Source organism: Pseudophryne corroboree, chromosome 3 (assembly GCF_028390025.1).
Source record: "Pseudophryne corroboree isolate aPseCor3 chromosome 3, aPseCor3.hap2, whole genome shotgun sequence".
NCBI lineage: Eukaryota > Metazoa > Chordata > Amphibia > Anura > Myobatrachidae > Pseudophryne > Pseudophryne corroboree.
The window spans coordinates 581,376,510-581,401,365 of NC_086446.1; the positions used below are offsets into that span (position 1 = coordinate 581,376,510).

The 24,856-nt window shown below is 45.2% G+C and overlaps 1 long non-coding RNA gene across 1 annotated transcript in view; it reads left to right on the top strand.

The window, feature by feature from the left end:
• The window catches only part of LOC135056356 (uncharacterized), a 177,270-nt gene extending 172,326 nt beyond the window's left edge, over nucleotides 1–4,944 (top strand). The window contains exon 3 of the long non-coding RNA XR_010243961.1: nucleotides 4,880–4,944. This is a non-coding gene — a long non-coding RNA (uncharacterized LOC135056356). The remainder of the gene's footprint in view (nucleotides 1–4,879) is intronic.
• Nucleotides 4,945–24,856: the final 19,912 nt, after the last annotated feature.

The following is a 24,856-nucleotide window of genomic DNA, read 5'->3' on the forward strand; positions in this document are numbered from 1 at the left end:
TCCCCATCCTCCATGTCCCCGGGGCCCTTAGCCCCATATGCCATCATCACATGCCATCACCCCCACTTTGGGCAGTGTGTGCCGCCCATCAATGTGTTAGTAGTTACATGTGCCCGGTGTGTGTGTGCTACATAAGAAGTACATGTGCAGCCTGGCAATGCTTTATATGCTCTTTAGAGCATTAATGGACAGTTGGGATGGGAAGTGGGTGGGGTAATAAATGTAGGGGAGGAGTTAGGAAGAAATAAACCGCCCCCCACCCCCACCCCCCCTAAAAGATAAGTCTAGATCTGTCCCTGGTCCAAACCTGGAAGTAAAGTAATCACATTAACGATCATTTTATTTTTGACACATCACAGGCACGGACTCTTTTAGGAGCCCCGGTCCCTGTAAGACATATTTTGGTGTATTCAAACAATAAATAATTTCTTACTGCTGCAATATGCAGCAATAACACATTATTTAATTATCACATTTTAATATTATTGTTAAATATGCCCAATAGCAATCTAACAATAAAACGTATTGTACTACATGCAGTATTTGGTAACAGTGTGTACTGTCTAGTTATAAATGCTAGTAGTTTTGTTTCATAGTTGTTTCAATTCTTCCCTTTCAGAATTCAACTATAATCCAAGTATTTTTTGCCAGAATTCTCTCTTTAGCTTACAGATCATTTATCTGTTTAATCTTTCTAGGTTTATAAAACAGTATACCAAGATAATAAGTGGTTTTAATGCAGTGCATGTTATGCTATCGATTCAAGCAAGATTCTCCTTTTGTCTGAGACCGCTAACTGAAGTGTTGGTTCAGTGAGAGAACCCTTTTTACATGCAGTATGCAAGGGGCTAAGGATCACTGCTATGATAGCCAAGAAGGGACTTGACATTTGGAGAACCACTTGAGATGATGAGGGGCCATCAAGCAGCATTAACTGTTAGTTAAGTGTCTCTCTGCTTAAAAAAACCTAAAAGCAGTGGAAGATGACATTGGCTGCTTTGAATAGCGATGGCATTTTTAAATAAAAGGAAATTGAATGATTTAACAGGATGTTTAAACTTGGTTATACCAACTTAATGTTTAAATGTACCGATAATTATGATTGAGTTTTCTCATTGTTTTTATAGTTTCAAAAATTGTAAAAATTATTTACTGAAAATACAGCTAAAAAGTTTTGTGAAGTAGTCAGCTTGTTTTATCTCTGAATATGAAAACAATGACCTTACTTGCACTATGCATTGTTCCAACCGACAATATTCTTATAGTTGGAGTTCCAAATTCTCATATGGGCCAGTAATACAGTTAATTTCATGCAAATAAGTACTATTTTTCTGTAAAAATAGGTTCAGGAGCGCTGGATCTGGGGGTGGAGCTATTAAAAAAGTTATAGATGGGTTTTTAGTTTTTTTAGAAAAGAAGGCATTCAAAATGTACTTTCAAATAAAACTTATCTTATGAAAAATACATTTTGGGCCAGGACAGGTTAAGGAACCCAGTTCCTGATTATGTCATATTCAATGAGAGGTTCAGGAACTGAGTTCCTGCTGGCTCCCACTTAAAAATAGCACTGCAAATAAAGATAAAAAAACAAAATAGTGTAATATAGCTGAGAAGGTCAGCACCCCACAAGTGTCCAAACTATATTAGGAGGATGGTGTCCAAGCCCCTTTCAGAGTCCAGACAGTCCCACTTCCATTTATAGCCCCCGAATGTGATGGACAATAAGCATGGTGCAAATTCTTACATGTACTGTATGCTGCTAACACAAAACAGAGTGGTGGAAATCACATAAAGGTTTCTTTTAATCCTCTGTGGTCCACTCGGGGATCAGACCTATAATGACATAAGAACTCAGATGGAAAGATAAAACGGAAGAAAAAATAAAAACTATAATGCAATAATTAGTTGCAAACAAAAGCTTTGTTATATAAAAACAATACGGGGAGTATCCTTACCATTTAAGATAGATGTAAAAATACAACAGACCAGTGCACTGCAGAAAATGGAGCCCAGGTATAGTAAGATCCAAGCCATGTATACAGTACATTACCATGTGCATTATTATATCTGGGTTCCATGTTCTGCAGTGCAGGTCCTCTTCCCTGCCTCTCTGAATAGTTCATAGTTGCTGACTTTCTTGGCTGCAGCCAGGTGGGTGATGCAGGTTGTGGGATGCTAAGCTTACATTATCGTGGACCCATTATACAATGGCGTGATTACCAGCATTGTAAAGCTGGGGCAGGCCCATGATGAATGACTGAGAGGGAATTGTGTCATGAAGCTTCCTGGATCATTCACTTCACTCAGGAAGTGGGCGGTCTCTGGTGGGATTTGGAAGATTTTCCCAGTTTTATGGGTGTAAGGGAAAGCCACATAAGATTTGTGACTCTTCCGCACATTCTTGGAGAATAGGAAAGCATGTTATAACTTTGTACTGGAGCTGAAGTAGAGTTAATGACAATTTTTGGGGTGTATCTTATGTCTTTATACACTGTATACACCCTGAAACCAAAAGTATGCAGTTACGGGTGATGCAGTGTTATGTGCATCCCAAATTGTGACAGAGGGCATAAATTAGTGTTCTTACAAAGGTAAAGTTCAGAGAGTGCATGTTGATGGAATTATGGGTTATACATAGTTATTGGTACGGTATCTTTTGATAATGATGACTGATAGGAGTCCAAATATATGGATAGGGCAGTACGGCCACATACACACATACAACTCAGCACCCGTGGTGTGATCCTGTCCCTGAATTGCTCTGGTGACTTATCTTGCCTGGCATGGTCGCATCAGATGTGACCACACCAAGCTGTGCTTTCCCTGACATGGGGGGGTCATTCAGAGTTGATCGTAGCTGTGCTAAATTTAGCACACCTACGATCATTCACACAGACATGCATGGGGACGCCCAGCACAGGGCTAGTCCGCCCCGCATGTCAGTGCCACCCCCCCTCCGCAGAAGTGCAAAGCCATCGCACAGCAGCGATGCCTTTGCACTTCAAGAGTAGCTCCCGGCCAGCTCAGCTTTAGCATGCTGGCCGGGAGCTACTCGTTGCTCCCCGGCCCACAGCGGCTGCATGTGACATCACGCAGCCACCGCGGACCGCCCCCCTTTCAGTCCGGCCATGCCTGCATTGGCTGGACCGCTCCCCGTAAACGGCAGCTTAACGCCGCCGTTCAGCCCCCTTCTGCCCAGCGACCGCCTCTGTTTCAGAGGCGATCACTAGACAGCGACAACTGCCATGCGCCAGCGCACTGTGGCGTCGGGGCATGCGCAGTTCAGACCCGATCGCTACGACAAACTGCAGCAAGCGATCGGGTCGGAATGACCCCCCTGGTCACATCTGATGGGACCCATCAGAAAGCTCAGTGTGTGGCTGCAGACGAAATGTGAAGTCCGAATGGACCAACCATCGATGTTCCGACCATCAAGGTTTGTACCGGTGTTCCTTAAAAAAAATTTTGTTTTGTCTTTTTTTAAATAAAATCGTATAGATATATTTTAAATAGGTGTTCTTAACCTAATTCAATCTTTATAAAAACCCAACAATTTCTGAGTGGTTTTTGGAAAAAAATCTTAGCCATTAAAGTGGTTAAAGGAAGTAACAGTGGTTCCCTAACCTGCTCTGTGTTCCCCCCTACATTGCTATGGAGACTGCACGACATCTCCTCTTATACTACTAGAGGAAATAGAGAGGAGGTTAGGCAGCTACCACTATGCCTTCCCCCAAGTACTCACAGGTCTAATAACTCCATACAAAGTGCCTACTTTCCGTAATACTTCTTCGTCTGCAACTTCTGAAAGGTCCCTTCCTACTCCTATACACTTTCTCCGGTTAGTTCCCTTCCTCTGGCACCAAGTATAAATATCTTCCCCAGTTAACATCTCCGTAGTCATTAGTCCTATATTAAATTATTTATTAGTACGGATGGTGTAATGGTTAGCATGGGTTCACTACGGCTGGCCGGCGGTCGGGCTCCCGGCGACCAGCATTCCGGCGCCGGGAGCCCGACCGCCGGCTTACCGACAGCTTGGTGAGCGCAAATGAGCACCTTGCGGGCTCGCTGCGCTCGCCACGCTACGGGCACGGTGGCGCGCTACGCGCGCCACACTATTTTATTCTCCCTCTATGGGGGTCGTGGACCCCCACGAGGGAAAATAAGTGTCGGTATGCCGGCTGTCGGGCTCCCGGCACCGGTATACTGAGCGCCGGGAGCCCGACCGCCGGCAAACAGAAGACCACCCGTTAGCATTACTGCCTCACAGCACTGAGGACATGGGTTCGATTCCCACCATGGCTCTAACTGTGTGGAGTTTGTATATTCTCCCCGTACTTGCGTGGGTTTCCTACGGGTACTCCGGTTTCCTCCCACAATCCAAAAATATACTGGTAGGTTAATTGGCTCCCTAGAAAATTAACCCTAGCGTGAATGTGTGTGTGTGTGTGTACATGTGGTAGGGAATATAGATTGTAAGCTCCACTGGGGCAGGGACTGATGTGAATGGCCAAAATATTCTCTGTAAAGCGCTGCGGAATATGTGTGCGCCATATAAATAACTGGTAATAATTAGATAGGAAAATGGGGTATTTTTTTTATCCTACCACACCAGCCCAGCACATGGAGGATCTCAGCAGTGCCTCCATATGTAGCCCTCCCATGCTGGTGCTGACCCGGTATTGGGTCTTTTATACTCTCTTAACCTGCATCGGTCGGGCTATATATATAAAGTGTGCCTCCACCCAAACTAAGTTGTTTATTTCAGACCTGTTTCGGTAAGCCTTTTATCCTGGGTGAGTGTATATGGGAATGAAAACCTATATACCCCCCCCCCCCCCCCGTGTTATTCATATACCTGTTATGTTTTCTTTTCTAGGTTCATCGATTCATCGACTCTGCCTTCACCACCTTGGCTGCGCCTCCAGATCAGTGATATAATGGTAAGTATAGCAGTAATATCTTAAATAACAGATAATCTTTATTCACAGGAACATCAACATATCATATCCTCAGAATCCTCAAATTTACATAGCACCATAGAGTGCCTCAGCTACTCTATTACCCAGGCCTATACAATAAAACTTTTGCATGCAATACAAAAAACACTTTTAACAAAATGGCATCATGCTATACGTTGGAGTGACCCAGGTACTCAATGTTATATTAGTGCACTGTTGGGGCCCTTACCTCTAGTATCTAAGTTCAAGGGAAATACAACAACATTAACCCCAGATTTCAGGGTGCTCCTAATTCCTTAACTTCCCTCTGGATATACTAGCTGTCTCTGGTAGGGCGAGAAGGGTACTCCAGTGGAGTTGTCTGAAGAGTAGCCAAATCTACGACTCCAGATTCTGACCCTGGAGCTTGAAGGGGTTAATCCTTACTAACTCACATGCAGGACTGTGATGTCAAGCTTTATTTAGATGAGGGACGACACTCCCGATGCATAATAGTTTATGGTTGAGCCCTTCCTTAAGCCCTTCTTTACAAAGGTGGGGAATGATTGCAATAAACCGATAATATCCAATTGTCTATGAACTCTCTGCAATAGGCGATGATTATTACAAAGTATCCTGTATACGCAAAGCAGCCCTTCCACATCCATGGAGTTCATACTGTCTATATAATATCACATTTAATCCTAGTGGGGTTAAAGTCTCTGCCTGAGTGGATCAATGTCTTTGTAGCAGCACCTCAATGCCAGTGTTAAACATATGTACACCTCCAGTTGCTATGCAATTAGTTCATGGGTGCATTTACCCTCCGTACCTTTGTCTCAGGATGAGTTATAGCCTCTATGGCAGAGCTGGCCAAACCAGTCCTCGAGATCTACCAACAGTTCATATTTTCTAGACCACCTAGCTGGTGCACAGGTGTAGTCATTACTAATTAAGATGTGCTGCATTCATTCCTAACTGACAACTCTACAGATCTCCAGGAGGCCTTGAAAACATGAACTGTTGGTAGATCTCGAGGACCGGTTTTGCCAGCCCTGCTCTATGGGGTATGTGGCGCTGTTTGCACTTACTTCACCTCCGCTGCATTAAGGCATCTCCTTAAATAATGTCTAACTTTCAGTATATAGATATACAATACTTCAGCAGATATATATATATATATATATATATATATTATTCCACTTGTCTCACTGAAACATTACTCAATGTGAATTAGGGGAGTATTCTCCTCTGGTTACTATCATTAGCCAGTGGCTTTCTATGTGATTCACAGTCTCTAATTGGGAAACTCATTTACATGGGATGTGCTCACATTTGATAGCAGCCTGTTAACTGGGGGTTTGTGACACTCCCCCGACTCCTCCTATGTCTAAGCTGATTTGGTGAGGTGTCTGAGCTCCCTTCCCTCAGGCCACTAGTGCTGAGCCTTTTTAGGCAGTGATTTACCTCACAAGTCCTCGGGCAGGGCTGCCATGACAACGAACCTGACAGCCTGACAGCTCTCCTCCCTCTGTACACAAACTCCCGCTGCCAGCGACTCCAACACCTCACCGATGTCAGCGGAGAATCACCTCCTTTACTGGTAAGTGATCACCTGGTCCTCGGCCACTCCTCTGTTTCGCTGCCCACTGCCACTGCTGTTATGTTCACCGACAAGTGAACGATGCGCACCGCTCTGGCCTCCTCACTCCTCACAGGACTCCCGGTTCTCCCCCTAACTACCGCACCAGCAGCCCCTTTTATTACCTCCTCTCCAACTGCTCATGACTCCTGCTCCCTGGCTACGGCATGCGGATCATGCTGCCGTACACTGCTATAAACCCTAACCTTCCCTGTTTTAATAAACTATACAACACCTATGCCCTTTACGATGCCTACAGGAAATGTCCCCCCCCCTTTTACATTATTAGGCATGGTTACAGTCTATATACCAACACCGGCATCCCAGCCACCAGTATGCCAGCAGCAGGGCGAGCACAAAGAGTTCTCTTGTGGGCTCGCTGCGCTCATCATGCTGCGGGCTCAGTGGCTCACTGCACTTGCCACAGGATCTATTCCCACTCCATGGGTGTCATGGACACCCACATTTGGGAATAGCCATGTTGCGCCGTTACTCCAGCTGCCAGCATTGTCAGCTGTCGGTATCCTGAACGCCGGGATCCCGACAGCCGGCAAATTGAACATATACCTGATTGGTTATTCGGTGACTTATTCTAACAATTCATTTGAAGTTCGTTTTGGGTTTTTGAACACTGGATGTAGGGGCTGCTGGTCCATAAAGTACTTGCAACATCTGCTATAATTGAAAACAGATAATTCTAAACATAATTCAAGTGTTCCAGGCCACAAATAGGAAGATGACTGAATCGTACATATTTCCCAGTGGTTGATTTTATTGCTCACAATGTTACCGGAGCCAAACCTTGTTATAAGGACTCTGGGTTTATTGCTGTAGATTTAGCATTCTTTTATGAGCAGAGGCTGAACATAAGAATGTTTATTTAACTTACAAGTGCAAAAAGAAAGGCAAAAGGTGCCATGGGGATTTTAACTGTGAATTATTGATTAATCCATATTTATTTTCTATAATCCCTGCTGAAGGTATAATTTTTTGTAAATTAATTTTTATCATAAGCTGAAACTAAGTATGTTACTATTATGGGAAGATTATTTCCATGCTATATATGCAGTGTGTTGCAGGACAAAAGTAAATAAGAATACACAGCGAAAGGAGAGAATTACGGTCATAGCCTAGGGAAATGAGAGATGTGCACTTGACGTGCAATTTAATTAGCGATGCCTGGAGCTTTAGGAGCCAGAGAAGCAGTTTATTAGGTACTGTATTAGCACGAGGGCTCTAACAAACAAGGGGGTCAGAGTGGAATTGTGTTCTGTGGGACCTCCTTCTGACTGCCCACACCCAATCATCAGCTTATTTGCCAGTGACATAATCATGACAGCAATGTCTTCTTAAATATAGCGCAGTGCAGACAGAACAGCATTAAGAGCCATGTTCACTTGGTGGGTTCCACCACATTATACCAAAATGCCAGCTTCTCCACAGTGTGTGGGGGCCAGGTGCTGCACTATGACATTATTATGCAGCATCCGGCTCTGGTCACTAAGAAGGAGCCGCCAGTGCAGTCAGAGTCTCTAGGGGCAGCCCAGTATTTCTGGGAATGCTGTGCACCCCCCCGGAGTGATGTAAATGCGGGGCTTCCTGCAAGGCCACACCTTTTTATGTGAGATCATGTCCCCAAAGTAATGTAAATAGGGGCTTTCCCGTGGGGTCACCATCTCACCACATGAGGCCATTTCTCCTTTGCAGGCGGGCACAGAGGGGGCTGTTAGCTACACCAAGTATCATCAACTGCGGTGCTGCCACAGTCAAGGGACTATTGTGAGAAGCAGAGGAGAAGTGCCCAGTGCTGTGTGGGTGTTGTCAGAGCCATGTGGGCATGTACACCCCTACACTAATGTATCCATAATACATAAAAGTATAAAAAATGGCATTTTGTGAGGAATAAGGAAATACAATTCTGACTCATGTTTTATGGCCAACTCTGTGGAAGCTGGACGGCTGATCATCATAATGCATCATGGGCCTATGTTTATGTAGAGGCCTGGAGCTGTAGTCCCATCCACCCCATTGTTAATCTTTCCCTGAGTACAGAAGATAGCAAAGATTCTGGCACAGTGCAATCTTCCATGCTGGTGTCAGGCCCATCTTTGTGAAGACATCATAAGAAACATGGTGCTAAGAGAAGCCCAGTAACCTGGATGAGTCTGTTCCGGGTGCATGGTGTGACATTCCTGTATTAGCTCCCTGCTCCACAACAGATCCATTCTCATATCTTTTGAACTGGGACCTTAAAGGTTCTGATGCAGGTCAAAAAGTGAAGACTACAGTCATTTGAGTCATTACTCCTGAATCTTCAAGTTACACTGTGTGTTTCTGCCTGTCATTCACTCTCTCTCTATTCAGACTTGAGGAGAGATGTATCAAACCATCAAGAGAGATAACATAGGAAAACAGCATAAACTATTAGAGGCTGAATGGTTTCTTTGGTCAAATTCTCCACTTTATCTCTCTAGGAGGGTTGATACATCCCCTCCTTACTACTTAAAACATGAAATCAGTGCTTTTACTAATGTAGGTTATCCCAGTAGCTGAAGATTAGTACTATGGGGGTGATTCAGACCTGGTCGTAGATGTGCTAAATTTAGCACATCTACAATCAGATTCTCTGACATGCGGGGGGACGCCCAGCACAGGGCTCGTCCGCTCCGCATGTCAGGCCCTACAAACCCCCTCGCACAGGTGCAAAAGCATCGCACGGCAGCGATGCTTTCGCACCCTCTAAATAGCTCCCTGCCTGTGCAGCCTAGCTACACTGGCAGGTGGCTACCCGCCATGTTCTGGGTCGCAGCAGCTGCTTGTGACGTCACGCAGCCACCGTGGCTTGCCCCAGCAATGGTCCAGACACACCTGCATTGACTGGACCCCCCCCCCCCCAACTGCGTTCTAATGCCATTGGCATGCCTCCTCCCGCCCTGCGACTGCCTTTGCCTCAGGCAGAGGTGATCAGGCAGAGGCGATCAGGCAGAGGCAATCAGGCAGAGGCGATCGCAGCAGTGACATGCTTTCGCATCTCACTGTGTGCGCACAAGCAGTGCAGCCACTGCGCGTGCGCACAACCAAGAGGGCTTCAGGCTGAATGTTGCCTTATGTTTGAACAAATTGCTTCATTTGTCATTCCTTATGCTGAGCTTCCTACAGACAAAGATGTGTTGTCATTAGCTATATCCCTGTTACAGCTGCAGATGGTAGCACAATTAGGAAAGTAAATCAGGTAGGTATTGGGTAAAAATAAAGCTATGGGGAAAGTAATAAAATATTACAGGTGGAGAGACAGCGAATGAGAGATACCTATCGACCTATATGTATTATGGCAAATAGAAACATACAGCAGAATGTAATGGAGTTCCCGATCGCAAGAGGTGCGGGATGCCGGACGATCTCTGGTGTTTTTTTAAAGGAGCAAACACTCACAAGGCAAAGCCATGCCTTGTAAGTGACCGTCCCTTTTAAAAAAGTATGAGATCGGCTGGCATCCAGCACCTCCGGCAATCTTGGACTCCATTACATCCCGTTGATACTGTTCAAAGAAGACTAGCACCCAATATGCTCCCTTTTGCTAGCTAGTGTTACATAGGAGAGGGGATATCAGAAAAAGAGATAAAGTGGAGAAGTTGCCTATAGCAACCTTTCAGTTCTGTCATTTTATAGACTGTGCTAGATAAATGATAGCTAGAAGTTGATTGGTTGACATAGGCAACTTCTTCTCTTTCTCTCTAGGGTTCTCTCTATGGTTCTCTCTAGGGTTTGATACTTTTCCCCAGCATGGCTTGCAGACCATTTTTGCCTACTTTTGAAAGGATACTGATACTGTAATTTTCAGGATTTGTTTGTGTATTGTGTCTTACAAGAGGTTCCATAAACTTTAAGTGGCCAAGAGAAACCTTATTTAAGATGCATGTAGCCATAGGGTTCATTGTGCATTATAAACAATGCAGGAAAATGGCATTGATGTTCCCATTTGAATGTATGTATCTCTGATTTCTTTTTCTCCCTGGAAGAATGTAACAGCTACATAATGGGTATATTGTGCAATCAGGGAGTCAGGAAGATTGCTACTATTTCAGGCAGTATGAGGGAGGGTAGGCAACTATGTTGCGGACTGGTCGACCCAGCTTGTTTGGTGACTCTAAAGGGCCCTACACACATGCCGATATCACTGCACGATATGAACGATCTCGTTCATTAATGAACGAGATAACGTTCATATTGTGCAGTGTGGAGGCACCAGCGATGAACGATGCGCGGCCCCGCACTCGTTCATCGCTGGTGCTATGTCGGCTGTGCATGCAGGCCAATATGGACGAGATCGTCCATATTTGCCTGCAAGTCTATGGAGCCGGGTGACGGGGGGAGTGAAGAAACTTCACTCCCCCCGTCACTGCCCCCCCCGCCGCCGGGTCGCCCGTATCGGCGGTCGGCCAGCTCGACTGCACATCGCCGAGTGTGTAGGGCCTATAACTTGCAGTATGTGATGTGCCTCTATCCTTGTATGACTAATAATGTTTGATATGATCGGGCAGGACAGAGCGCTGCCTTGTGCTAAATTGAATTCATGTACTGAGTATGCTTCTAAGCCTCTGGGACCCTAGTATAAGAGAGAGGACATGAACAAACATGAGGGTGTAGTGTAGCCTCACCCTGATCATAATAAGAGGCCTTAAGAATAATATGTGCAATGCTTCACTGGCTTGCTTTAGCCTTCACCAACCCCCCTAAACAATCCTGGATCTGGATAAACTGTACACTCTGCACTGCTGCTTAGCCTTTACTCTTCCACATGAACAAGGGCTGGAGAAGATAGTCATTCTTTCCTGTGGTAGGCCCACTATAATCAGACCCAGGCTGACAGTGATGTCTGTTACCGAGACTGTTGTCTTCTGCACCTTAATTGCAATTTACTACAAAGAGAAGGAATTCTAGGGAGAATCCATACATGCAGCATACTTATTTTTCCAGATACTTAGAAGGGAAAGCAGCTTATATTTTGAAAAAAACATTAGAATTTTTGTAGTTACAGAGAGCAGTGAACCTTAAAGTGCTTGAGACGTGAAGCTGCCCATCAGTGCTCTGCTTGCAGCCAAACACCAGATAGAATCATTGCTGGAATGAATATAGCACAGAACTAATCAAACAAAAAAGTCAGTTTAGTGGTTTACTTTGCTTTATATTTAAATACAAATGTACAGTTTTCCTGACCTGACAGTCTGTCATTTGAAGATTAACCTTTTCAAGCCATTTTAATCCAATTTTATGTAAGCCTCTGTGGGGTTGCTGGGGTCAAAAACTCACATTTACTAGCCTCTATGCTAATTTTATATTCAATGTCATATTCTACAGTATTCTGGCAAAAGAAATAAGAGTGTATGTCATGTATGTAAATGAGTGTTGTGTTCACTTGCAAGAAAAATTGCTAAATAATTAAAAGTAAAATATATATTCTTTTTTTTAATTTATTTTTTATATAATTAAGGTTCCAGGTTGTCATTTCTTGATGGAGAACAGAAAATTAATCTTTAGTGTAAATTAAATGGAATTTGCAGGATTCTAAATTGACTTTTATTGCCGACTTGAGTCATAGTTTAATGGGCAGGCGACCATGTAAAAAATAAAGCCCATATTTAACTACATTGCTAGTAAGAATAAAAAGGATTTATCCTTACAAAAACGTTAAAGATTAGCAATGACAAGTCAGTAAAGGAGTATGTGCGTGTAGCTGTGTGTGTGTGTGTGTGTGTGTGTGTGTGTGTGTGTGTGTGTGTGCGTGCGTGCACTCGTGTGTGGTGTCTGTGTGTGTGAGTTATGTTTTGGACTTGTAGTAAGCATACAATCCTGGCTCAAATTGGAAAAAAAAAAAAGGAGTTCTGAATGCTATGTAATGTATATAAAAATCATTCTAGTGGTCATATTTAACAATATTATGAATTTCCCTCTGTTAAAACAGGATCCATTTAATTTGCCAGCTGTCGGGATCCCGGTGGTCAGGATACTGCTGACAATGCTGCAAACCATAACACCGGTGCTACAGGACTATTGCCACTCATGGGTGTCCACGACACCCATAGAGTGGCAATAGATACTGTGTCGAGTGTAGCGAGCCTGCAAGGGGACTCTTTGCGCTTGCTCCGCTGCCGGCATACTGGCAGCCACTGGTGATGCCACTGTTGGTATATTGACAGCCGACATCCTGGCCGCCGGTAAATCATACTGAATCCGTTAAAACATTATTTCTTATTGCTGCAGGTTGTGGTAATAAGAAATGATATACATATGGAATTTAACAAATGTTTTCATTACACAGGCTCCTATAAGAGCCTGTCCTGGCGAAGTGTAAGAAGTAAAGCGATAGCTTACAGAGAAGCTAATCCTCATACATGGCCATTGGACTGCCTATGTGTGCAGTGCCGGCGGAACCAGCTCAGCAAAGGGATACAAAGCAGGGAGGCGCGAGGCAGGAGAGGCGCTGGTCCGGGTGTTCGTTTTATTTTTTTGTCAAGTATGTGGATTATCTCCCGGATACTGGATCAGGTGAGTATAATTTTTTTCACAGGTACCCCGGATCGTCGGAGACTTGGAGACGTGCCAGTCGGCGTGTCAACATAGGTAAGTATGTGTGTGTCGACATGTGTGAAATAAACTTTTACTGTCATGGTGTGTGTCTCCTGTTTTTATTTGGGTATTTTTTTACCAGTAGACCTACAGGTACCAGCGGGCCCGTTTTTCTCCCGCATGCTGGTACATGTGGTTCTCCAAGTACCAGCTTGCTGGGGAGGCTTGCTGGGACTTGTAGTACTACTGGAAAAAAACAATATTCTTTCAATTTTCTGAAGGCTATCAGCCCCCCATCCGCAGCCCTTGGATGGGGGGGGACAGCCTCGGGCTTCACCCCTGGCCCTTGGGTGGCTGGGGGGGACCCCTTGATTGAAGGGGTCCCCACTCTCCCAGGGTACCCCGGCCAGGGCTGACTAGTTGGATATTTAATGCCATGGCCGCAGGGCACTGTATAAAAGTGACCCCCGGCTGTGGCATTATCTGTCCAGCTAGTGGAGCCCGATGCTGGTGTAAAAAATACGGGGGACCCCTACTCTTTTTGTCCCCCCCTATTTTTTGCACCAGCACCAGGCGCAGAGCCCGGTGCTGGTTTTAAAAACACGGGAGATCCCCTGTCCGTTTCCCCCCCGGATTTTTAGAACCAGGACCGGCTCGAAGAGCCCGAGGCTGGTTATGCTTTGGAGGGGGGACCCCACGCATTTTTTTTTTCTGTCTTTTCCCATTCCATTAAAAATGACATTAAATAAATTCACCAAAAAAAAAAAAATCTCTGGTGTCGACAGGATTCGAACACGGGATGCACACATTGCAGGCGGACACTGTAACCGTTATACCACTGCTGACCACAATATGAGCAGGCACTCCAGGTAAATATATGATGTGTTACAGTATGATGTGTTCTACTCTTAGTGAACGCCCGGCACTGTGCTTAACATGGAGCATTCGCCACCTAGCGGTGAAAATGTGTCATGGCGTGGGACACAACGCATGCCATAACGTTATAACAACTCGCGATTCAGGACCCTAAATAGCGCGCTATGAGCAACAGTGTATGAGGATACATCTGTACACTGCTCAAAAAACTAAAGGGAACACTAAAATAACACATCCTAGATCTGAATGAATTAAATATTCTTATTAAATACTTTGTTCTTTACATAGGTGAATGTGCTGACAACAAAATCACACAAAAATTATCAATTGAAATCAAATTTATTAACCCATGGAGGTCTGGATTTGGAGTCACCCTCAAAATTAAAGTGGAAAAACACACTACAGGCTGATCCAACTTTGATGTAATGTCCTTAAAACAAGTCAAAACGAGGCTCAGTAGTGTGTGTGGCCTCCACGTGCCTGTATGACCTCCCTACAACACACACAAGTGGCTCAGGTAATGCAGCTCTTCCAGGATGGCACATCAATGCGAGCTGTGGTAAGTAGGTTTGCTGTGTCTGTCAGCGTAGTGTCCAGAGCATGGAGGCGCTATCAGGAGACAGGCCAGTACATCAGGAGACGTGGAGGAGGCCGTAGGAGGGCAACAACCCAGCAGCAGGACCGCTACCTCCGCCTTTGTGCAAGGAGGAACAGGAGGAGCACTGCCAGAGCCCTGCAAAATGACCTCCAGCAAGCCACAAATGTGCATGTGTCTACTGAAACGATCAGAAACAGACTCCATGAGGGTGGTACGAGGGCCCGACGTCCAGAGGTGGGGGTTGTGCTTACAGCCCAACACCATGCAGGACGTTTGGCATTTGCCAGAGAACACCAAGATTGGCAAATTCGCCACTGGCGCCCTGTGCTCTTCACAGATGAAAGCAGGTTCTCACTGAGCACATGTGACAGACGTGACAGAGTCTGGAGACGCCAAGGAGAACGTTCTGCTGCCTGCAACATCCTCCAGCATGACCGGTTTGGCAGTGGGTCAGTAATGGTGTGGGGTGGCATTTCTTTGGGGGGCCGCACAGCCCTCCATGTGCTCTCCAGAGGTAGCCTGACTGCCATAAGGTACCGAGATGAGATCCTCAGACCCCTTGTGAGACCATATGCTGGTGTGGTTGGCCCTGGGTTCCTCCTAATGCAAGACAATGCTAGACCTCATGTGGCTGGAGTGTGTCAGCAGTTCCTGCAAGACGAAGGCATTAATGCTATGGACTGGCCCGCCTGTTCCCCAGACCTGAATCCAATTGAGCACATCTGGAACATCATGTCTCGCTCCATCCACCAACGCTAGGTTGCACCACAGACTGTCCAGGAGTTGGCGGATGCTTTAGTCCAGGTCTGGGAGGAGATCCCTCAGGAGACCATCCGCCACCTCATCAGGAGCATGCCCAGGCGTTGTAGGGAGGTCATACAGGCACGTGGAGGCCACACACACTACTGAGACTCATTTTGACTTCTTTTAAGGACATTACATCAAAGTTGGTTCAGCCTGTAGTGTGTTTTTCCACTTTAATTTTGAGGGTGACTCCAAATCTAGACCAATATGGGTTAATAAATTTGATTTCCATTGATAATTTTTGTGTGATTTTGTTGTCAGCACATTCAACTATGTAAAGAACAAAGTATTTAATAAGAATATTTCATTCATTCAGATCTAGGATGTGTTATTTTAGTGTTCCCTTTATTTTTTTGAGCAGTATATATATATATATATATATATATATATATATATATATATATTCCATAGAGCGGGCGACACTCAGAGACTGAACATTGGTAAATGCAAAAAACCCTGCGGTGTGTGTTTAATCAAATGGTGACGTTTTGGGGACTTGTCCACTTATTCAGACAAAAATATAGTGCAAAGTGTGATAATGAATGCAAGAGGTAATGCGCAATAACTTACCCCCCTCCTGTTCCTCCTCAAGTATAGTCTGTGATGCCGCCGGCTTGTATTTATTGTCACACTTTGTACTGTATTTCTGTCAGAAGAAGGCAAGTTCCCGAAACGTCACCATTTAATTAAACACACACTACGGGGTTTTTTGCATTCACCAATGTCCAGTCTCTGAGTGCCGCCCGATCATGGACTGCATGTATGTGGAAGCCATCGCCCACTAGGAGGGCACCAGAGCTAGTAAAATATATATATATATATATATATACATATTTTTTTAATTTATTTTTTGTAGTTGCCCGGTGCACCCCTCCAGTGTAAGTATTGAGTAGGTTGCAATGGCGGCACTCGGAAATGTGATATAAATTGCTTCTAGGTTTTGTTAAAAAAAAATCATTGTCAGGAATTGTGACTTTTTTTTTATCAAAACCGAAACGTAGAAGCAATTTAAAGCACATTTCTTGCATGACCATGAGTGCCACCACCATTGCAACCTACTATATTGGTACTATTGTGTGGCCACACTCCACCAGTTTTTTGCGCCTTCGGCGCACATTGTCACTTTGTTATGTATGGGAGGGAGGGCAGGGGGGCACCGAACACCCTTGCACCGGCCCTGCATGTGTGAGTATGGGCGTTTGGAGATGGATAAGAAGGATCCCGCACCCAAAAAATTATGATACAGTTGTCCATTGGCTACTGTGGACTAACAACATCTAAAGTTGGCGTTCGTTACTGAGGCCAATATCTTGGCAAATTTGCCATTCTGACAGCCACCACAGACAGCTTTGGGGATTGATTTTGTGATAGATAGCAGAGGGAGCATAGCATTTATCTCAGATTTCTGCTGTGATACCCTCATAACAAAACAGGCTGCGTAAAACATTAAGAAGGTCTCTGATTATTTAAACAGATTGTCTGCAAATCTAGTCTAATAAATGTGCAACTAGTGATGAATGAATCTGGCTCCTGCAAAACTTGTAGGTTCTGCCAATGTAGCCAGCTATAAGGACAGCAAGGGCATAGCTACCTTAGGTGTAGGGAGTGCAGCTGCAATAGGGCCCAGAGCTGAGAGGCGTCTACCTTCCATGTTAAACTTACACGTATTATATACATTTTCCACCATAGGGTGGTACGTAGGGGCCCTTACAAGCTTTGCCTTGTGGCCTACGATACAATATATCTAGTTATGTCCATGGACCTGCTTATTGTAATGTGGTATAAAATGAGGCACTAAAGTGTAGAATAATATGGACTGGGGGCTCCTATGTGGAATATATGTAGTGGAGGCACTATAGCGTGGCACAATATGAACTGGGGTCACTGTCATCATTTGAATTGGGGGTACAATGTTGCATAATGTTTACTGGCAGCCCTACAATGTGAAATAATATGACCTAGGGCACTACTATGGTTCATTAAATAAACTAGGACAGCGGTCCCCAAACTTTTTTCTCTCCATACCCCTTGATTAGGCTTTTCATTTATGAGTACCCCCTCGTCTCATAAATCCCCCCCACCCATCCGTCCTCGCCAGAAAAGTTTGTTTTTGTTAGGTATAAATATATATATATTTTCATTTCCACAGAATTCACAATGCTGAGTGATTAAAATTCTTTCAATTACCTCCGAGTCCTGACTCCTGCCGCCCTGGTCCCTGCCCAGATCCAGAATAAGGGGGCAGGGGGTACATTACCCTGGGCCCCTCTATCCTAGGGGCCTCCCATACCTGCCGTCCACCGGGTGCTACTGCTACTACTCTCCACAGGGTATGTGGAGAGTGCTACTGCGGGGCGCGAGGGTGCAGGCACTGGTGTGACTGGTGGGGCCCCCCAATCCCCTGTGTGTGGCCCCTCTACCCCTGTCTTATGTGCGTGTGACACCCTCTACCCTCCTCACCCTGGTGTGTGGCCCCCTGTGTGTGTGCATGACACCTTGTGCCCTCCTGCCCCCCCAAACCCCATTGTGGCCCCCCCCACCTCCTGTCTTATGTGTGTGTGGCACCCTCTACCCCCTCACCCTGGTGTGTGGCCCCCTTTGCCCCCCTGTGTGTGTGCATGACACCTTGTGCCCTCCTGCCCCACCCAACCCCCTGTTAGTGGCCCCTCTACCCCCTGTCTTATGTGTGTGTGTGGCACCATCTGCCCCCCACCCCACCCTTCACATTGTTGTGTGGCCCCTTCTGCCCGCTTCACTTTGAAAATGTCTGAATGCCTCTTATCCTGCATCCACAGGGTATATATATAGACCTATCCAGCGGTGTGTCGTCTCTTCTTCTTTCCGAGTGCCTCCATTTGGTTTGTCGTCTGTATGCTCTGCATGAGGTTGCGCACCGGAACAAGTTGGTCTTATTGAAACTGTGAGTGCCGGACATATGGTATATATATATATATATATATATATATATATATACATTGTGTATCGATACAATATTCATTGTGTATCTATACAATATGCCCAGCCAGCCCTCAGGGTCCTCTCTGTACTAGACGCGGGAGCGTGATTACATCACAATCATGCTCCCACCAGGCCGGGAAATGGAGGCGTTGTTTGGCGCCACACTTTCAGGACTGCCCGGTGCCCCCCATGCACGACAATGCATGCGCGGGGGGGGAGGGGGATGCTGGAGATTTCTGCCATTACTGATTTTGTTTTTAAGTGCCCCCGAGCAGTCCACAGCGTACCCCTGGGTGTACGCGTACCACAGGTTGGGAACCGCTGAACTAGGGCACTACTATGAGACATAACATTAACCAAGGCACTACTATGGTTCAGAAAATGAACTAGGGCACTATTATGAGGCATAAAATTAACAACTGCTGCAGAGAAGTCTTTAGAAGCATTGGGAAAGGGGCCCCTTCAAAATGTTGCTACATGGCCCACAAAGTTCTGGCTACGCCCCTGAAGGACAGGAACTATTTAGTTCTGGTCCTGTTTGGATCTCTATTTTTATTACAGATGGACCAGGCAATAGAAAGGAAACACCAGGCTGGCGAACAATTATAAATATGAATAACTTACAAAAATGGAGAACCAAATTTGTGAAACAAATGACAAATAAGACCTTTGGAATTGTCCTGGACAGGCCCACTGTACAGAGTATAGTGGGCCTTTCCAGGAAAATTTCAAAGATATTATTTCCATCATTTCCCTGGAGGTATGCAGAGATTTTAAATTCAGGTTTAAGTCTGGATATTTACCTGTCTTTTGAATTGCGTCACATACCAGCCAGAACTTTTAACATCTCATTTCGACTTTTGATCAATACGTATTGGGTTGTCATTGGACCTTTCTGTTTTTTTTTTTATTATTCATATTTGTTAATTTTTTATTATATTCTGAATAAATTGCATTTTTATCAAGTATACTCTGTGTGAGATCAGCACTTAAAAGAAACCGCTCTGTATGGATCCCAACCGATTAACAAGTGAGTTGGGTACGTGTCATTCTCCTCATACTGTCTGCCTATTTAGGTCTGTTTCACCCTTGCCTTCTGGTGTAAAGATACCTTTATGCGCTTTTTGCCCCACTCAAGATGTGAGTTTGTTGGTACACGCCATTGATTATATTGTGGTGGTGAGGTTCTATCCCATCCATTCTTATCGACAACTAGTGACATTTTAAATTATGTTTGGATTTGCAACACTGTTCTGTTGTTTTCCTGTTGTTTATTTAACAAGCTAGCAAAGTAAATCCACATAAACCTAAATGTTAAATTCGTTTTTAAAAGGAATAAGAAGTGTAGCTTAATGACTGGGCACAGCCCTGCACATATACAATCACATTGACACACAAACACAAAAACATAGATTAGAGAACAGCGTACTATGGGGGTCATTCCGAGTTGATCGCTCGCTAGCTAGTTTTAGCAGCCGTGTGAACGATATGCCGCCACTCACTGGGGAGTGTATTTTAGGTTAGTGCGAACACATGTGCAGCCGAGCTCTGCAAAAACAGTTTGTGCAGTTTCAGAGTAGCTCTGAACCTACTCAGCGCTTGCGATCATTTCAGCCTATTCGTGCCCGGATTTGACGTCATACATCCGCCCAGCGAACGCCCAGCCACGCCTGCGTTTTTGCAAACACTCCCTGAAAATGGTCAATAGACACCCAGAAACGCCCCCTTCCTGTCAATCTTCTTGCGGCCATCAGCGCGAAGAAAAACTTTGCTAGAACCTGAGCACAACCACAAAGGGCTTTGTATCCGTACGTCATGCGTGCACATTGCGGAGCATGTGCATAAATGCCGTTTTTTCACCTGATCGTTGCGCTGCGAAAATCTGCAGCGAGCGATCAACTCGGAATGACCCTCAATGTTGCCAGTCTGCATTTGGTTAATAACATAAGGGTTTTTAAAAATACTCCATAAAGACTAACTTGTAATATACCCATAATGTGGGTGCTGAATTTTATTTGACTTTAGTATTTTATTTTTTCACAGATTTTGTGTTTTAAGAGAAAATAAATGGCAGTAGCATTGAGAGAGGTCAGGAAATAACCTGTCAGTCAAACAGAGAAAAAAAACTCATTAAAAAAGACTGTGAAAGAAGACGAGCAGCCCTCACAGTATGTCTATTGTCTGCCTCGATTTGTTAATTTATAAAATTGGTCCTAATTAGATCGTAAGGGCCACACCTCAGGTATTTTCCGCCTTGGGACAATTTTCAATGACTCTCTGGAAAGGCCAATGAGAAGGAACAAGGTCTTATTGTTTTAGGCAGAAAACCTGATTGTGCTCAGCAATAGCTACCTGCTGGTTCATTTGAAAACAATGGCCCTCATTCCGAGTTGTTCGCTCGGTATTTTTCATCGCATCGCAGTGAAAATCCGCTTAGTACGCATGCGCAATGTTCGCACTGCGACTGCGCCAAGTAACTTTACTATGAAGAAAGTATTTTTACTCACGGCTTTTTCTTCGCTCCGGCGATCGTAATGTGATTGACAGGAAATGGGTGTTACTGGGCGGAAACACGGCGTTTCAGGGGCGTGTGGCTGAAAACGCTACCGTTTCCGGAAAAAAACGCAGGAGTGGCCGGAGAAACGGTGGGAGTGCCTGGGCGAACGCTGGGTGTGTTTGTGACGTCAACCAGGAACGACAAGCACTGAACTGATCGCACAGGCAGAGTAAGTCTGGAGCTACTCTGAAACTGCTAAGTAGTTAGTAATCGCAATATTGCGAATACATCGGTCGCAATTTTAAGAAGCTAAGATTCACTCCCAGTAGGCGGCGGCTTAGCGTGTGTAACTCTGCTAAATTCGCCTTGCGACCGATCAACTCGGAATGAGGGCCAATGTCCCTCTGGAACACTGCAGCAGAGTAAACTTTAGTGCGCTCCATGGTTACAGGGAATCCATCACCAAAACAATCTGGATAAAGTTTTGTTTTTGGTTTTTTTAAACAGATAATCCTTAGATAAAGCTGTGTTGTTGTAGTTTTTAATTATGTCAAATAATCACTAGGTATGCACTGTGCTTGTGTATTATTACTGTCACTTTGCTGCAAAATCTGGTAATCTTATGCTGGGCATACACAGGCAGATAAAATTCCTGTCAGGCCGACAGGCATTCTATGTCCCACTGCAGATATCCGGGACCTACACTCAGTACCGGATCTTGCCACGGGCAAGCAGTACTTTTGCCCGGGGCGCCGCCTTCCGGAGGGCGCCGGCGCCCTCCGGAGGGCGCCGCACCGTGGCAAGATCCGCCACTGTGCCCTCTGCAGTGCCCCCCGCTGTGCCCGCCGCTGGTCCCCCCGCTTTGAAGGGAACCAGACGCTAAGCGTCTAGTTTCCCTTCATGGAGAGGACTGTGCTGTGCGGTGCGCGATGACGTCATCGCGCACCGCACAGCAAAGGTCCTCTCCATGAAGGGAAACTAGACGAAGCGTCTAGTTTCCCTTCATGGAGAGGACCTTTGCTGTGCGGTGCGCGATGACGTCATCGCGCACCGCACAGCACAGTGGCAGAGACACTAGGGGTCATAATTGACCTCTAGTGTCTATGCTGTGCTATGGGAGAGACGTAATGACGTCTCTCCCATACATCCGAGGACAGACACAACCATCCGAGTCCAGGAGAAGAGCGGCGCCGGCGGAGGAGGAGGTCTGAAATCAGGAGCGGGGATTGTAAGTATACTTTTATTTATTTTTTTATTTATTTTCAGCTGCGCTACAGACCACGCCCCCATATGAAGCCACGCCCCCATTTTTGCCTGGGGCGCCACAAGGGCACGATCCGGCCCTGCCTACACTGTGAGATCTGACTGTGTACATCATCTGATATCGGCGCTCCGCCACCTGGGGAGGAGACTTTTCCCCATTCCTTTTCATGTGAAGGAACAGGGGAAATGTCCGTCGGTCGGCCTCAGTAGGGCATATATTACCCGATGCGGCCGGCATGTCATTTTGATGATAGGACCGCAACATCAAAGGACAAGACTACAGCATAGCCAACCAACTGGACTTACACTCGGGGATTCAGAATTACAAACCACTGATCGTGTGCGCAATCTTGGCGTTGTCCTGGATGGTGGTTTGACACTTAAAACATCAGATATCAGCCACAATCAAATCTTCATTCTTTCACATGAGGAACATAGCCAGACTCAAGCACTTAATTCCCTCAGATGATCTGCCAAAAGTCATCCATGCATTTGTGTCATCTTGATTAGACTACTGTAATGCCCTCTACCTTGGTCTCCCAGCAAAAGAATTGCACCACTTACAGCTGGTGCAAAACACAGCTGCCAGGCTGTTAACTGACCAGCCCCATTCTAGCCACATAACACCCATCCACTACTCCCTTCACTGGCTGCCTGTAAGATGGCGAATCATCTTCAAGATTGGCTTACTGAGTTTCAAAGCACTACATGACCAGGGCCCAAGGTACCTGAAGCAGCTTCTGACCCCATACTGCCCCACTCGATTACTGCGATCTGTAGATGAAGGACTTTTAGCAGTACCTAGAATCTCCCGTAATTCATCTGGGGGTCAAGCTTTTAGTCATGGGGCTCCAACTCTATGGAACTCACTTCCCCGCACAGTGTGAGAGGCCCCAACTATAGAATCCTTCAAAAGTAGACTCAAGACTTTCCTGTTTACTCAAGCATTTCCATAATGTCCCTTTAGTATCTACATGCTTCTGTATTTTATGAAAAGCTTTTCTGTACTTCATTATTTTCTGTACTATATTATGCTGTGTATCTGTTAAGCGCCTTGAGTCCTATTGGAGAAAGAGCGCTATATAAATAAAATTATTATTATTATTATTATTTTAAAATTATTGAATCAGATGGACATGCTGGACAATCCGATATTACTGGATCAGTCGCCTGCATACATGCTGCAATCATCTGACTGATCCACTGATATCGGGTGGCTCGGCCAAGTAATTGTAGCGTGTATGACCTATATAAGTCTATTTTAGCTCTTTGTCTTTACTGGGCTAGCACTTTGAAACAGACTGTTTGGTCATTGGAGAATTTTTGCTATGCTGAGAATTGGACTGTAGTCTGGAAATGGGCCCACTTCCCCAAAACCTACTTAGGGCTCATGTTTACTAAAAACTACAGTGCTGCTCCCATCCTTTGGCTTAGACCAGTGTTCAGCATGGAAAACACACAGTGGCCCAAGCATGGTGGGTTTCGGAGTACTTGGAAACCACCCTGATGAGCCAAATGTTCTGTTTTTGAGACGGAGACAGTTGTGTCTCCATCTTGGCAAAATCCACAATCGCTGAACTGCTGCAGCAACAGAGAGCTACAGTATGTAGCTCTCTGCTTAAAGAATATCCGGGGGAGCTACTGGCTGCGTATGCTCAGCCAGAGCAGCTCCCTCGGTCCTCACACAGCCACCCATCTCCTCCCAGCCCCTGGTGGAACAGTATGCATAAAATACAGTATAAATAAGTTTGAAGTCTGTGTGTGTGTATATATTAGAGATGTGCACCGGACATTTTTCGGGTTTTGTGTTTTGGTTTTGGATTCGGTTCCGCGGCCGTGTTTTGGATTCGGACGCGTTTTGGCAAAACCTCCCTGAAATTTTTTTGTCGGATTCGGGTGTGTTTTGGATTCGGGTGAGTTTTGTTTTTTTTTTAAAACCCATCAAAAACAGCTTAAATCATAGAATTTGGGGGTAATTTTGATCCCATAGTATTATTAACCTCAGTAACCATAATTTTCACTCATTTCCAGTCTATTCTAAATACCTCACACCTCACAATATTATTTTTAGTCCTAAAATTTGCACCAGGGTTGCTGGATGACTAAGCTAAGCGACCCAAGTGGCCGGTACAAACACCTGGCCCATCTAGGAGTGGCACTGCAGTGTCAGACAAGATGGCACTTAAAAAAATTGGCCCCAAACATCACATGATGCAAAGATAAATTAAAGAAAAAAGAGGTGCAAGATGGAATTGTCCTTGGGCCCTCCCACCCACCCTTATGTTGTATAAACAGGACATGCACACTTTAACAAACCCATCATTTCAGTGACAGGGTCTGCCACACGACTGTGGCTGAAATGACTGGTTGGTTTGGGCCCCCACCAAAAAAGAAGCAATCAATCTCTCCTTGCACAATCTGGCTCTCCAGAGGCAAGATGTCCACCTCCTCCTCATCGTCCGATTCCTCACCCTTTTCACTGTGTACATACCCCTCCTCACAGAGTATTAATTCGTCCCCACTGGAATCCACCATCTCAGGTCCCTTTGTACTTTCTGGAGGCAATTGCTGACAGAAAGATATTTTGTCTAATCGGCGCAATACATCAAATAAATCTTACATGAAAGGTGTCCCAATCAGCTTAATAGGATGTACTTTAATGAAGAAGTTTCTGTGTTCCAAAAGTCCCGTAATTCCTATATCCTTTGGTT